Source organism: Rana temporaria, chromosome 8 (genome assembly GCF_905171775.1).
Source record: "Rana temporaria chromosome 8, aRanTem1.1, whole genome shotgun sequence".
NCBI classification, from domain to species: domain Eukaryota; kingdom Metazoa; phylum Chordata; class Amphibia; order Anura; family Ranidae; genus Rana; species Rana temporaria.
The window spans coordinates 48467632-48483534 of NC_053496.1; positions in this window are offsets into that span (position 1 = coordinate 48467632).

A 15903-nucleotide genomic window follows, 5' to 3' on the forward strand; every position below is an offset into this window, starting at 1 on the left:
CCTACAATAGTACTGACCAGCCTGATTCCTATACTGACCACTACACTAACCTCTACACTGACCCTTCATGATTCCTATACTGACCACTACACTAACCTCTACACTGACCCTTCATTATACTGACCATTACACTTAACTACCTGTCCACTGCACTGACCTACCCGATTCCAACATTGGCCACAACACTGCACACTGACCACAGCACTGCACACTGACCACTACACTACACATTGACCACTACACTACACACTGACCACTACACTGACCACTACACTGCACACTGACCACTACACACTGACCACAACACTACACACTGACCACTACACTGACCACTACACTATACACTGACCACTACACCATACACTGACCACTACACCGTACACTGACCACTACACTGCATACCACACTGACCACTACACCATACACTAGGGATCCTCAAACTACGGCCCTCCAGCTGTAGTAGAACTACACTTCCCATGAGGCATTGTAACACACTGACATTCACAGACATGACTAGGCATGATGGGAATTGTAGTTCCTAAACAACTGGAGGGCCGTAGTTTGAAGACTCATGCCATACACTGACCACTACACCATACACTGACCACTACACTGCATACCACACTGACCACTACACCATACACTGACCACTACACCATACACTGACCACTACACTGCATACCACACTGACCACTACACCATACACTGACCACTACACTATACACTGACCACTACACTACACACTGACCAATACACTACACACTGACAACTATACCAACCACTAAAAACTGACCACTACATTGCATACCACACTGACCACTATACCAACCACTAAACACTGACCACTACACTGCATACCACACTGACCACTACACCATACACTACACTGCATACCACACTGACCACTACACTACACACTGACCACTACACTATACACTGACCACTACACTGCATACCACACTGACCACTACACCATACACTGACCACTACACCATAAACTGACCACTAAACACTGACTACTACACTATACACTGACCACTACACTACACACTGACCAATACACTACACACTGACAACTATACCAACCACTAAAAACTGACCACTACACTGCATACCACACTGACCACTATACCAACCACTAAACACTGACCACTACACTGCATACCACACTGACCACTACACTACACACTGACCACTACACACCACACACTACACTGCATACCACACTGACCACTACACTACACACTGACCACTACACTATACACTGACCACTACACTGCATACCACACTGGCCACTACACTACACACTGACCACTACACTATACACTGACTACACCATACACTGACCACTACACCATACACTGGCCACTAAACACTGACCACTACACTATACACTGACCACTACACTACACACTGACCAATACACTACACACTGACAACTATACCAACCACTAAAAACTGACCACTACACTGCATACCACACTGACCACTATACCAACCACTAAACACTGACCACTACACTGCATACCACACTGACCACTACACTACACACTGACCACTACACACCACACTGACCACTACACCATATACTACACTGCATACCACACTGACCACTACACTACACACTGACCACTACACTATACACTGACCACTACACTGCATACCACACTGGCCACTACACTACACACTGACCTCTACACTACACACTGACCTCTACACCACACACTGACCACTAAACACTGACCACACACTGGCCACTACACTATACACTGACCAATACACTATACACTGACAACTATACCAACCACTAAACACTGACCACTACACTGCATACCACACTGACCACTATACCAACCACTAAACACTGACCACTACACTGCATACCACACTGACCACTACACTACACACTGACCACTACACTACACACTGACCACTACACCACACACTGACTACTAAACACTGACCACTACACTGCATACCACACTGGCCACTACACTACACACTGACCACTACACTACACACTGACCACTACACACTGACCACTACACTACACACTGACCACTACACTACACACTGACCACTCCCCTGCACACTGTCCACTACCCTGACCACCAGGGCTGGTGCAAGGATTTTTGCCCCCCCAGCCGGGCCCTGACTCTACTTTACCCTGCAACACATGTGACCTATCTGACCCCTACACTGACCCCCTGACACACCTACCTGACACATGCACTGATCCACGGTCCACCTGACTCCTACTTCCTGCACTACTCACATTACACTGACCCACATGACCATTACACTGACCCACATGACACCTACTACACTAACCTACCTTACACCTACACTGACCCACCTCACTATTACTTCCTGCACTACTCACATTACACTGACCCACCTGACCATTACACTGACCAGACACCAACACTGACTGACACACACTGACCCACCGACCTTACACCTACACTGACCTACTACACAGACCCATCTGACTTCTACTTCCTGCACTACTCACACCCCCCCCTCCACATAGCTCCCTGCAAATCCATCCTCCTCCTTACTCCTTACCTCTGTCTGCTCTTCGCCTGGACTCTCCTCAGCACATCCAGAATTGTTTCAGAGTCCCGACTCCCCGCCAGCGCCATTCACCCGCAGCCTGCACCATGTGTCCCCGCCGGTCGGGAGGTCAGCTAACACACTGCACCTCCATGCTCTGCTCCGCTAGACACGAAGCGGCAGCGCCGAACCAGAGGAGACGGCTCACACTTCCAGTTGTCTCCCGCCGCCATGTTCAGTGCTTCCCGACGCACTGTGATTGAGCGTATGGCGGTCATGTGCGGAGGCAGGACTTCAAGAGCGATCGCGGACAGGCCAGCCCCACGCCGCACATGACCCACATACTCCCAATCACAGGGCGCTAGACACTAAACATGGCTGCCGGAGATCGGGGACACAGAAAGTGAAAAATAGGAGGAGGCACGGAATTGTGCCCCCCTAAATGTTGCGCCCGGGGGGCACAGCACCTCCTCCCCCCCCCACGCTACGCCACTGAATGAAGGAGAGTCCTGCTTGAAAGGGTGCTCAACATACACTCAGAGACTTGCCTTGACAAGCAGTTGTTTCTCCACTGTGTCCACATTTCCACTAGAGGGCGTATATACCGGATTGCCTCTGCAGAGTTCAGTGCTTCTGATGGCTTCGGCTCTCACAGTGATCGGCACAAAACCTGGACAAACAGGCAACACACAGAACAACCAGTTTATAATAGTCCACAGTTTACAACATATAATAGAAGTTAAACTGCATGTATACTCAGATTTTATTTTTTTGCTTTGAATATGGTAAGGAGCTTAAAGTGGAGTTCAACCCTGAATTTTTATTTATTTTTTTACCAAAAGTAAAAAAAAGAAATTGAAAAAAAAAAGTTTTTTTACTTACCAGAAATAGCGGTTTCTATGCGGAAGTCCCTAATCTGCCTCTTCACCCTCCACGGCTGGTCTTCTTCCCCATTCTACTTGCGGTGTCTTCTGGTCAATGGGGCGCGCTGCCTTCTGGGAACTGTGTATCCCATAGAGCTGCCGGCCTATTCACAAAGCGCCCGCTCGACTCGTGCATGCACAGTAGGAAACAGGCAGTGAAGCTGCAAGGCTTCACTGCCTGTTTCCCTTAGTGAGGATGGCGGCGCGGGGACCTGCCACGATCGGCCTCGGAGGGTCCGACTTTGCGGGGGGCCTAGGACAGGTAAGTGTCCTTATTAAAAGTCAGCAGCTACAGTGTTTGTAGCTGCTGACTTAAAAAAAAAAAAAAATCGCGGGTGGAACACACTTTAAGGAAGGGTTAAAAAAAAAAACTTTTCCTGGTGTCTATTCCTGGCAGCATATTCATGCGTATGCTGCCATGAAAGGAAAAAGGAAAGGAAAATTGAATTCTTACCGTTCTGTATTTTTCCTTTCTTGGTGCCAATCCATGGCAGCATATTCATGCATATGGAAAAGAAGGTGCAGTGAAAAGGCCTACTGCTGCACTTCCGGCGCCAGGTAGCAAATAGAGACCTCAACCAGAGTGGTAGTATAGTGGTGATATACTATTTCTAAATATAGAAACAACACCAGTAGAGTGAGTGGTGTTGTTCTAAGAAGCGGCTATTTTAAAATAAATAAATAAATGGAGAACCATCTATAAATAAATAAAATGATAAAAGAATATCAATACACGTGAACTGTTGTTCAGAGTGATAAAAACAGCGCTAAGATCAGGTAAAAGCCTGTTCAAGGTTAGAGTCCTGAATGAGTGATGGTAAGAAGGTGATCTTTAAATGGTATTTATGCACCAAATAATGGAAACCATTTCATGTGTAGATAAATAAATAGAGTAATGGAAAAATGCACCATAGAATGTGGTTAAGTCACCCAAATGAAAAGGGTATCAGCTTACCACTGCAAATCAATAAATGATTTGCATACAAACCATCAAATCATACAGATGCTGCACGGGCAAGATGGCTCAGATGGAGGTACACGTAAAGCAAAAGAACACACAGATCATAGTGCAAAAAAACTTAAACATTAGCTCCAATTAAGTGTGGAATAAATCCACTAGTTAATGCCCGTACAGTATAAATAAATAATCAATGCACAAAATAGAAGTGATTTCACCGGTCTGCTCCTATCCACAGGGGTCCGCGGGTGCGATATTGTGATTTCCTCGCTGTGGTTTGTTGTTGGAGCGCGGTGGAACGCACTGTAGATTTCCTTGTAGCGTCCGTCTGTAGCCACGCCCTGACGCGTTTCGTCACTTCCGACTTCGACTGAGGGCGTCTCAGTCGAAGTCGGAAGTGACGAAACGCGTCAGGGCGTGGCTACAGACGGACGCTACAAGGAAATCTACAGTGCGTTCCACCGCGCTCCAACAACAAACCACAGCGAGGAAATCACAACTTCGCACCCGCAGCACACGCGGACCCCTGTGGATAGGAGCAGACCGGTGAAATCACTTCTATTTTGTGCATTTATTATATATTTATACTGTACGGGCATTAACTAGTGGATTTATTCCACACTTAATTGGAGCTAATGTTTAAGTTTTTTTGCACTATGATCTGTGTGTTCTTTTGCTTTACATGTACCTCCATCTGAGCCATCTTGCCCGTGCAGCATCTGTATGATTTGATGGTTTGTATGCAAATCATTTATTGATTTGCAGTGGTAAGCTGATACCCTTTTCATTTGGGTGACTTAACCACATTCTATGGTGCATTTTTCCATTACTCTATTTATTTATCTACACATGAAATGGTTTCCATTATTTGGTGCATAAATACCATTTAAAGATCACCTTCTTACCATCACTCATTCAGGACTCTAACCTTGAACAGGCTTTTACCTGATCTTAGCGCTGTTTTTATCACTCTGAACAACAGTTCACGTGTATTGATATTCTTTTATCATATTCATGCATATGCTGCCATGTAGGCACCAGGAAAATAAAATTACAGAATGGTAAGTATTACATTTTAAGTTTTCCTGGTGTCTTCATGCCAGCATATGCATATGCATGAATATGCTGCCATGGATAGGCACCAGGAATGGATAATTACAGAAAGGTGTGTATTGAATTTTCCATTTTAGTGTCACATTGGGCCGATTTTCCCCTCACTTCCTGCTCCTGAGATGCAACAGGAAGTGATTGGAAATTTTTAGGCCTTGCTGAAACAGGTGTCCCCATTAAAAGATTTCCCCTCACCTCTTGTCCTGGTGACAATACTAAACTTTGTGATTTCCTATGACTTTTTGTCTCGGTGACAATGGTCATCAGGACAAATGGAGGGGTGATGGGCACACAGACACCAATGAAAACCTGGCAAGTTTCTTTGCTGTAGGGTTCTTTGCTGTAAGAGCTGTAAAATTGTGTCTGGTTCTCACAGAGTTAGCAGGTTGCCAGAAAAAAGTAATTTGTTGTATTTTTAATATCTCCAAAGTGACAGACTGCGGATAGGTCCGCCTTTTATTGATTATTACCTATTGCTTTAGCAGTAATATTCCAGAGGAAGGTGCCGGATTCATCTGCGCAGATGCATTTGGTATACACACAATCGTTGCAGGCTTCTATGGTGAAATTTGAATAATTGAGCAGCGATACATGGACCTGAAGACAAAATCAGAGTTAAAACCCAAACCCAGACTTTGTGCTCTCCTCTCCAAAGCCTCCCTGCCCCCCTTGGGATCTGGGGCATTATCCACCTTGGGATGCATTTTATTTTTTACCTTCTTCTGAAGTTTTCTGGCTGGACATGTGATGCACCGGGTCCTATTTGTCTAATTCCAATGGTAAGCAGTCACCCAACACTCACAGTTTGTCCTTATGCTTCGTACACGGCCGATTTTCAGAGAAAAAAGTCCGACAGGATTTTTTTCTAGGAAAGTCCGGCCGTGTGTAGCCTCCATCAGACTTTTTTTTTCGGAAATCCGACGGACCTTAGATAGAGAACCATGTTCCCTTTCTTTCCGTCGAACTTCCGACGGACTCACGTCGGACTTTTGCACGGTAAAAAGTCTGACCGTGTGCACAAGGCTAATATTAGTCTTCCAGGTTGAGTGTTATTCAACCTGGAACACTGACGACATCTTGTGGCCAAATAGAGGTACTGTATGGGAGAGCTTGGATATTAAAGTGGAACTTCACTCTCTCTTAACCACTTAAGGACCGCCTAACGCCGATATATGTCGGCAGAGTGGCATGGCTGGGCATAAGCACGTACAGGTACGTCGCTTTTAAGAGCCCAGCCGATCAGTGATGTCACGCGCCAAGCCACGCCCCCACACAGTAAGAATCACTCTCTTAGGTCACACTTAACCCCTTCAACACCCCCTACAGGTTAACCCCGTCACTGCTAGTGTCATTTTCACTGTAATCAATGCATTTTTATAGCACTGATCGCTGTAAAAATGGTCCCAAAATGGTTTTTAAAAGTGTCCGATGTGTCCGCCATTATGTCGCAGTAAGATACACAGCAAACGCAGATCACAGGGTGTAGACAAGGATGGCATAAATGACACAATGTGGTAGTCTCCTTTCTGTTGCTGCAGTCCTCTCATAAGCAGGTGTACGCCCTAACTAATTTAGTAGATAAAAAAGTTGAAAAGTGTCCACGAGCGCTGTGCTTGTCTTCCTACTGTCAGGGAGTGATGTACCTAATGCTTCAATCCGACTCGTATCGTCACATCACGTGACTTCATCAGGGATTGGAGCATTAGGTACATCACTCCCTGACAGTAGGATGACAAGCACAGCGCTCGTGGACACTTTGCAACTTTTTTATCTACTAAATATATCCCTGATGAAGTCACGTGATGTGACGATACGCGTCAGATTGGAGCATTAGGTACATCACTCCCTGACAGTAGGAAGACAAGCACAGCGCTCGTGACACTTTTCAACTTTTTTATCTACTAAATTAGTTAGGGCGTACACCTGCTTATGAGAGGACTGCAGCAACAGAAAGGAGACTACCATGAGCACAGCGCTCATGGACACTTTGCAACGCTTTTATCTACTAAATCATTGAGGGCGTACACCTGCTTATGAGAGGACTGCAGCAACAGAAAGGAGACTACCACATCGTGTCATTTATACCATCCTTGTCTACACCCTGTGATCTGCGTTTGCTGTGTATCTTTCAGCAGTGAGGTGAGCTGCTTGCAGACACAGAGGTGTATCACCGAAGAAGTTCACAAGCAGTGTGTGTATACAACACTTTATTCACTGGTGGTGGGAGACACTATCACACAAGAATTCATAGACATTTGTCTCAGCAAGTTTTGGATTGCTATTGTTTTTTTGGATTGTACTTGGACTGTGTATCACATGCACTGGTCATAGCTTCACTCATGTGTTTGTACTGACCCACTGATTTATTACATATCCACTTTGGCATTAGTTTCACAGCTTTATCGTGGTAGATCTGTTTATTTTAATTTCTCGCTTCTATAATACCTTTATTGGCTGCAGGACAGCCATCTATTTCCTTTTGTCCCTTCACAGCGCAAACACCACATATATAGCGCCATCAGTTTACACAGCGCTTTACATATACATTGTTAATTCATATCAGTCCCTGTCCTCAAGGAGCTTACAATCTAAGGTTCCCAACTCACATTTATACGTAAACATACTAGGGCCAATTTAGACAGGAGCCAATTAACCTACCAGCATGTCTATGGAGTGTAAGAGGAAACCAGAGTACCCGGAGGAAACCCACACTGGCACAGGGAGAACATGCAAACTTTCGCAGGTAGTGTCATGGTTTGGTAATCAAACCGGAGACCCCGGTGTTGCTAAGTGGAAGTGCTGATCCCGGATGTTCTCCAGCCAGGCTCTATCTGACATGCTTAGCTTTTAATGCACATTGTAAGAAGCTCACCGTGTGCACTGGAACCAAATTAAGCAAGACTGAAGAAAAAGGATGGAATTTGGTTTTAATTTTCTTATCATTTAGTTACCTTTATGCATTGTTTCAGATAATTGAAGACCAGGGATTTCAATGTCACCGTCTCCCCCCGGATGATGGAATAGGGTAAGGTGAGGTCCACGAAGAACGGCTTGAAGACGGTCAGGGATACTTGTGCTGAGAGACCAAAGCCATTGTTCCCTATGCAGAAAGTCTTGGCATTAAATGTAGTGATGGTGTCGGGGGCGGTCACCGAGATGGTTGTGAAGCCAAATTGACTATGAAAGACAAACAGAATAACATGGGATTAGAGTGGATCAGGTAAAAATATTGAGTATGGCTCAATATGGCGCATATGGTGGGAATGCCCCAGAATCCAACAATGTTGGAATAAAAGGCTGATGCCGCGTACACACGATCATTTTTCGGCATGAAAAAAACTTAGTTTTTCAAAAATGTAATTTAAAATGATCGTGTGTGGGCTTCACATAATTTTTCAGGTTCTGAAAAACGACAAAAAAATAAATCGAACATGCTGCATTTTTTAACGTTGTTTTAAACGATGTTTTTCGGGTTGTAAAAAATTATCGTGTGTGGGCTAAAACGACGTAAAAAACCTGCACATGCTCAGAAGAAAGTTATGAGACGGGAGCGCTCGTTCTGGTAAAACTACTATTCATAATGGAGTAAGCACATTCATCACGCTGTAACAGACAAAAAAGCGTGAATCGTCTTTTACTAACACGGAATCAGCTAAAGCAGCCCAAAGGCGAATGGAACTTCCCCTTTATAGTGCCGGCGTACGTGTTGTACGTCACCGCGCTTTGCTAGAGCATTTTTTAAAAACGATGGTGTGTAGGCAACATCGTTTTAATGATGAATTGGGGAAACTTTGTTTTTTCGACATGCTGAAAAACAGCGTTTTTTTTTTCATGCTGAAAAATGATCGTGTGTACGTACGCAGCATGAGTCTTATTTTCAAGGTTCCCGGCATTTGGATTCCCAAACTTCTCCATCCCCTTCTATATGAAGCAGTATTAAACCCTAAAGCAAACATTTCTTATATTGCAGCTTACCAATTCTTATGCCGCGTACAGACGGTCGTTTTTTTGTGATGAAAAAAAACGACGTTTTAAATCATGAAATAAAACGACGTTTTTGAAACTTCATTTTCAAAAACTACGTTGCCTACACACCATCGTTTTTTCACAATGCTCTAGCAAAGCGAGGTTACGTTCACCACTTTTTTCCATTGAAGCTCGCTTCATAACTAGCTTCTGGGCATGCGCGGGTTTAAAAACGTCGTTTTTTGCTACACACGGTCAATTTTTGTGAAACAAAAAACGACGTTTTGAAAAACGACACAAAAAATTCAAGCATGTTCGAATTTTTTTTTTCATTTTTTTGAAGACATAAAACAACGTTTTGCCCACACACGATCATTTTAAATTACGTTTTTTAAAACGTCAGTTTTTTTCATCACAAACGACCGTCTGTACGCGGCATTAGATGTGACGGCTGCATTCGTTTTCTTTTTCTAAGCTTTCTTTCTTCTGTTTTCACCTGGTGATCCAGCCAATGCGCCTGTTGTTTTTCAAAAGAACAAACTCTCTTCCAGATGCATAAGTTTACAGGGATGAGACAAACCATTGAACACTGACAGGGGTGCTTAAAATGGTCAATTTTATTTATTTGGAAAGGGTGTAGAACTTTCGCGCTAGGACTGGGTAGATGAGCTGCTGCCCCCTGTGTAGACTCCCTAAGGTAGGCCAAGTGAGATTAAGGTATAATAGGTGTGTAGGGTGGTGGCGCTGCTTGGGTGTGGTATTAATATATCCTTATGTTTAATCCAACTCCCCTAGTGATGAGTGAGTGATAAAGTGTCGGGTACCGGTGTACGGTAGGCTCATATGTGGAGCCTCCACTATTTATGGTCCCCTTATAATGAGTGTTGGTGGTGTGACGAGAAAAACGTTGACAGTGGGCCCTAACCTGGCCTGTTAAATAAAATAAATAAAAAATAGGGTAGGCTGGGGACGTGTGTGTTTAGGGCAGAACAGCCCACTAAGTGTCCCTCCTAAGCCTCCGCTAAGGTGTAGAAGTGACAACCAGTGATTATAATGAGTAACAAAGTGAACAATCACAGTGATAATTGATATAAGGATAAAAATAAGGGGCCAGATTCACAAAGAGATACGATGGTGTATCTCCTGATACACCGTCGTATCTCTGACTTACACTGGTCCTATCTATGCGTCTGATTCATAGAATCAGGTACGCATAGATATGGCTAAGATCCGACAGTGTTACACTGTGTTACACTGTCGGATCTTATTTTCAATTTGAAAATGGCGCCGGGGGCGTTCCCGCTGATTTACGTTGATTAATATGTAAATCAGCGAGATACGCAAATTCACGAACGTACGCGGACCCGACGCAGTGTTCTTACGTCGTTTCCGTAGCGGCTTTCCCGGCGTATACTTACCCCTGCTTCTATGACACGCAGCCAATGTTAAGTATAGCCGGCGTTCCCGCGTCAAATTTGAATTTTTTAACGTCGTTTGCGTAAGTCGTTCTGGAATACGGATGGACGTCGTTTACGTAAGCGTCGAAACAACTGACGTCCTAGCGACATCAGTGGGGGCAATGCACGCCGGGAAATTTCGCGGACGGCGCATGCGCATTTAAATCGGCGCGGGAACGCACCTGATTTAAATAGTACACTCCCCCTAGCCGCGGAATTTTAATTCCGCCGGGGGTTTTACGATCCGCCGCCGCAAGTTTGGAGGTAAGTGGTTTGTGAATAACCCACTTGCCTCGCAAACTTGCGGGAGCGGATCTTAAATCAGGTAGATCGAGCGGATCTAAAGATCCGCTGGTCTACGTGAATCTGGCCCAAGATTTCTATAGTGAGATATGAGTCCTCCTAGTGGTGCACTGTGGTAATTCAACCTATTGTGAGTTACAATAATTCTAAAAAAGGAAAAAAAATCAAGGAAATTCCGCACTCAGCTGGTTAATTACTGTATAGTTATAGAAAAAAACAAGATGCGCTACACATAATAAAATGTAAACAAATGTCCAAAAACTAATGAAATAAATCATCCGTGAGTGGTATGTGAAATATAAGTGAACAGCAAATATTCGAAAAAAATCCTTAGTGGAAACAAAAAAGTCCTTTCACCAGTGATTATGAAAAGAAAAGTCCATATTGATAAGTGACAATCCAAAAAAGAAGAGACCTCCACCAAACGAGTATTGAATCTGCTTACCAGATTCCCGGTGGTCTCTTAATTAAAAGAAGACCCAAGGTAGCATGAAGATATTAAACTCTGCAGAGTCAAAACTTGAAGGACAATCAGACCAACGATCTCGGTTGCACTCCAGTGTTAGGGGATACGGTGACCATACCACATAGAAAACATAGGAGGCCACAATAGTGTAAATCCGTAAAGAATTACTTTATTTAAAAGTTAGTAACAAAAACACACTTACAATTTAGCAGTGTTTGACAGGCTTATCAAGTAAAGCTCCGGCCGGAAGCAGACCAAACAGCCCATCAAATGGTGTGGAAAATATGCAGACAACGGGGGGTGATACCGATGTGAAAGCACGTTCCGCCCGACCTGGTTTCGCGACAAATCGCTTCCTCTGGGGCACGGGCAGCACACCGAATCACCCCCCTTAAATAAGCTAAAAAACGCCAGTGTGGGAGGAGCCGACGTCACCTGCCACGCCTGCGCATGACTGGATAGTCCAAGCCTCATTCTGGGACTAACCAGTACTAGTGCGCATGCGCCGGCGGGACGTATATCAACAAACGCTTATAGTGGCGTTAGTGAGCTCCTGTATTACATACATTGCGGCGTGTACATAAAAAAGAAGGATCCCGCAGCGTGACAACAAACAGCTGCTGGGAAACGTAAATAAAAAAGCTATACTAGGACACGGGGATCACTTCCACGTCACGTGGTCACACACGACCACGTGACACGTCAGCGGCGTGATGACGCGACTGGGCGGAGGAGCCCCGCGTCCCGAATGCAAATTAAAAACAGACGATCTGTATAGGGAATGTCAGCCAAGCCTCGTTTTGGTAAAAACCAAGGGAGCTAGTCAGCTGGTCATGTCCCAACCAACCGAGCAGCTCCGTTGACAAAGACCGGACAAACACTCCAGAGACCGGAAACAGCAAGGAAACCGATGGTTACAGCATAACCTAGTAACTGTTTTCATCTGCTGTAACCGGCATGAATTTATTACAAAAAATTAAAAATAAAATAGAATATAATAAAACGACAAAGTCGGCATAACTACACATTGTAAAATATAAAAATTGACAATGCCCCCTAAATAAATCAAAACCTAAAAAAAGACCTAAAAACCTTAAAAAGGGAGGAAGCTGGGAAACGAATCTTAATCACCACGTATTGGTGACTGCATATTGTACTTTCACTCAATAGGGCCCCAGTGATGAACACATACAGGTGTACAGAACCACATAATGGGAAGAGCAAACAAATCCAGGGTACAAACCATAATAACCTTATTAAGGACATGATTAGAACACTGTTCAGACAAACCATATACACTTATATAATACATGATATGGTAATAATATCAAATTAAAAAGAGACACATGGTGACATAAAATGAACTGAGTGAATACATCTAAGAGTTGTTTATGAAGGCGTTAATATCTGTGTCAATATTCAGCCCAAGACCAGATTGTCTTGTCAGGTACAGTAATACGGCCTCGTACATCAGAGATACGAAACAGGTGATTAACACACTAGCCAGTATCTCTCCCAAGCCAGGTATATGGATGGTCACAGCTGATGTGACCTCCCTCTATACCATAATCCCACATCACTTGGGACTCGAGGCCGTATTACTGTACCTGACAAGACAATCTGGTCTTGTACAGATGCAGATAGAGTTTTCATGACTCTATTAAAATATGCGGCTTACTCATAACTATTTCCTGTTTGATAACATCTTTTACAGACAGGATAGGGGTGTGGGCCATGGGGGCCAAATATTGCCCCCAGCTCTTGGCCAATCTGTTCATGGCCAAGTGGGAGGAGGACGTCATCGTTGCCAACGTCGACCGAGATAATACTCTGGTCGAGGTATATCGATGACGTCCTCCTCCTTTGGGATGGCAGTGAATCTGATCTTCTTGAGTTTCATGACCCACTTGAATCAGAACACCAGGGGCATTAAATTCAATATGAATCTAGCCAACAGTCTATCCATTTTTGGATCTTCAGATCACCATCGACAATGGTAGATTTGTGACATCTACCTTCTTTAAACCAACTGACCGCAACTCATACATACCTCTGGGATAGTTGCCATTGCCAGCATGGCTTAAATCTGTCCTTTGGGTCAGTTTATGCGCCTCAAGCGTAACTGCTCTAGCACTTTAACGTTTGAAAAGCAGGCCTTAGTCCTCTCTAAGAGTTTGAGGAGAAGGGGTATGACAAGTCCACTCTCTCACAGGCATTGGAGAGAGCCAGAAACACCGAGAGGCCTACACTATTGGCAGATAAGGTCAATGGGCCTCCAACTGAGGGTTTCTCTCTGCCCTTTAATCACCACATTTTCCGCTCACACTTCAGCGTTAAGAAACTTATCCAGAAGCATTGGCACATTCTGACAACTGACCAGATTTTAGCGCCATTGCTTCCGGCTAGACCTAATGTGGTGTTTAGGGGTGCGTCTTACTATTGGGAGCCGCATTGCTCCCAGTGTACATGATCCCCCTAGGGCTACCAGGACATTTCTTGAGAACCTCACGGGGTATTTTAGGTGTAAACGATGCCAAGTTTGCTCTCTAAATAGTTGCCAAAATAGAAAGATTTGTTCCTTTCAATCCACAGCTACTATAAAACTTTTGAGGTCGAACCGTTTATAACCTGCTCAACTAAGGGGGTGATATACCTCATCCAGTGTCCTTGCGGCTTTGCAGTACATTGGCCGCACCAAGAGAGCCTTGTCAGTTAGGCTAAATGAGCATATTGCTAAAATCAGGGCCGGATTTGATAAACACTCTGTTTCCAGACACTTTGATTTAAAACATAATAGAGATCCCTCCAATACGCTGTTTGTCGGGATTGACAAATATCGCCGCACTGGAGGGGGTAGCAATCTCGTTCGTGAAATATCTAAGCAAGAAATGGCATGGATCCATAGAGTCAAAACCTACACGCCATTTGGGCTGAATATCGACACAGATATTAACGCCTTCATAAACAACTCTTAGATGTATTCACTCAGTTCATTTTATGTCACCATGTGTCTCTTTTTAATTTGATATTATTACCATATCATGTATTATATAAGTGTATATGGTTTGTCTGAACAGTGTTCTAATCATGTCCTTAATAAGGTTATTATGGTCTGTACCCTGGATTTGTTTGCTCTTCCATTATGTGGTTCTGTACACCTGTATGTGTTCATCACTGGGGCCCTATTGAGTGAAAGTAACAATATGCCAGTCACCAATACGTGGTGATTAAGATTCGTTACCCAGCTTCCCCCCCTTTTTAAGGTTTTTTAGGTCTTTTTTTAGGTTTTGATTTATTTAGGGGGCATTGTCAATTTTTATATTTTACAATGTGTAGTTATGCCGACTTTGTCGTTTTATTATATTCTATTTTATTTTAATTTTTTTAATAAATTCATGCCGGTTACAGCAGATGAAAACAGTTACTAGGTTATGCGGTAACCATCGGTTTCCTTGCTGTTTCCGGTCTCTGGAGTGGTTTGTCCGGTCTTTGTCAACGGAGCTACTCGGTTGGTTGGGACATGACCAGCTGACTAGCTCCCTTGGTTTTTACCAAAACGAGCTTGGCTGACATTCCCTATACAGATCGTCTGTTTTTAATTTGCATTCGGGACGCGGGGCTCCTCCGCCCAGTCGCGTCATCACGCCGCTGACGTGTCACGTGGTCGTGTGTGACCACGTGACGCGGAAGTGATCCCCGTGTCCTAGTATAGCTTTTTTATTTACGTTTCCCAGCAGCTGTTTGTTGTCACGCTGCGGGATCCTTCTTTTTTATGTACACGCCGCAATGTATGTAATACAGGAGCTCACTAACGCCACTATAAGCGTTTGTTGATATACGTCCCGCCGGCGCATGCGCACTAGTACTGGTTAGTCCCAGAATGAGGCTTTGGACTATCCAGTCATGCGCAGGCGTGGCAGGTGCCGTCGGCTCCTCCCACACTGGCGGTTTTTAGCTATTTAAGGGGGGTGATTCGGTGTGCTGCCCGTGCCCCCGAGGAAGCGATTTGTCGCGAAACCAGGTCGGCGGAACGTGCTTTCACCTCGGTATCACCCCCCGTTGTCTGCATATTTTCCACACCATTTGATGGGCTGTTTGGTCTGCTTCGGGCCGGAGCTTTACTTGATAAGCCTGTCAAACACTTGCTAAATTGTAAGTGTGTTT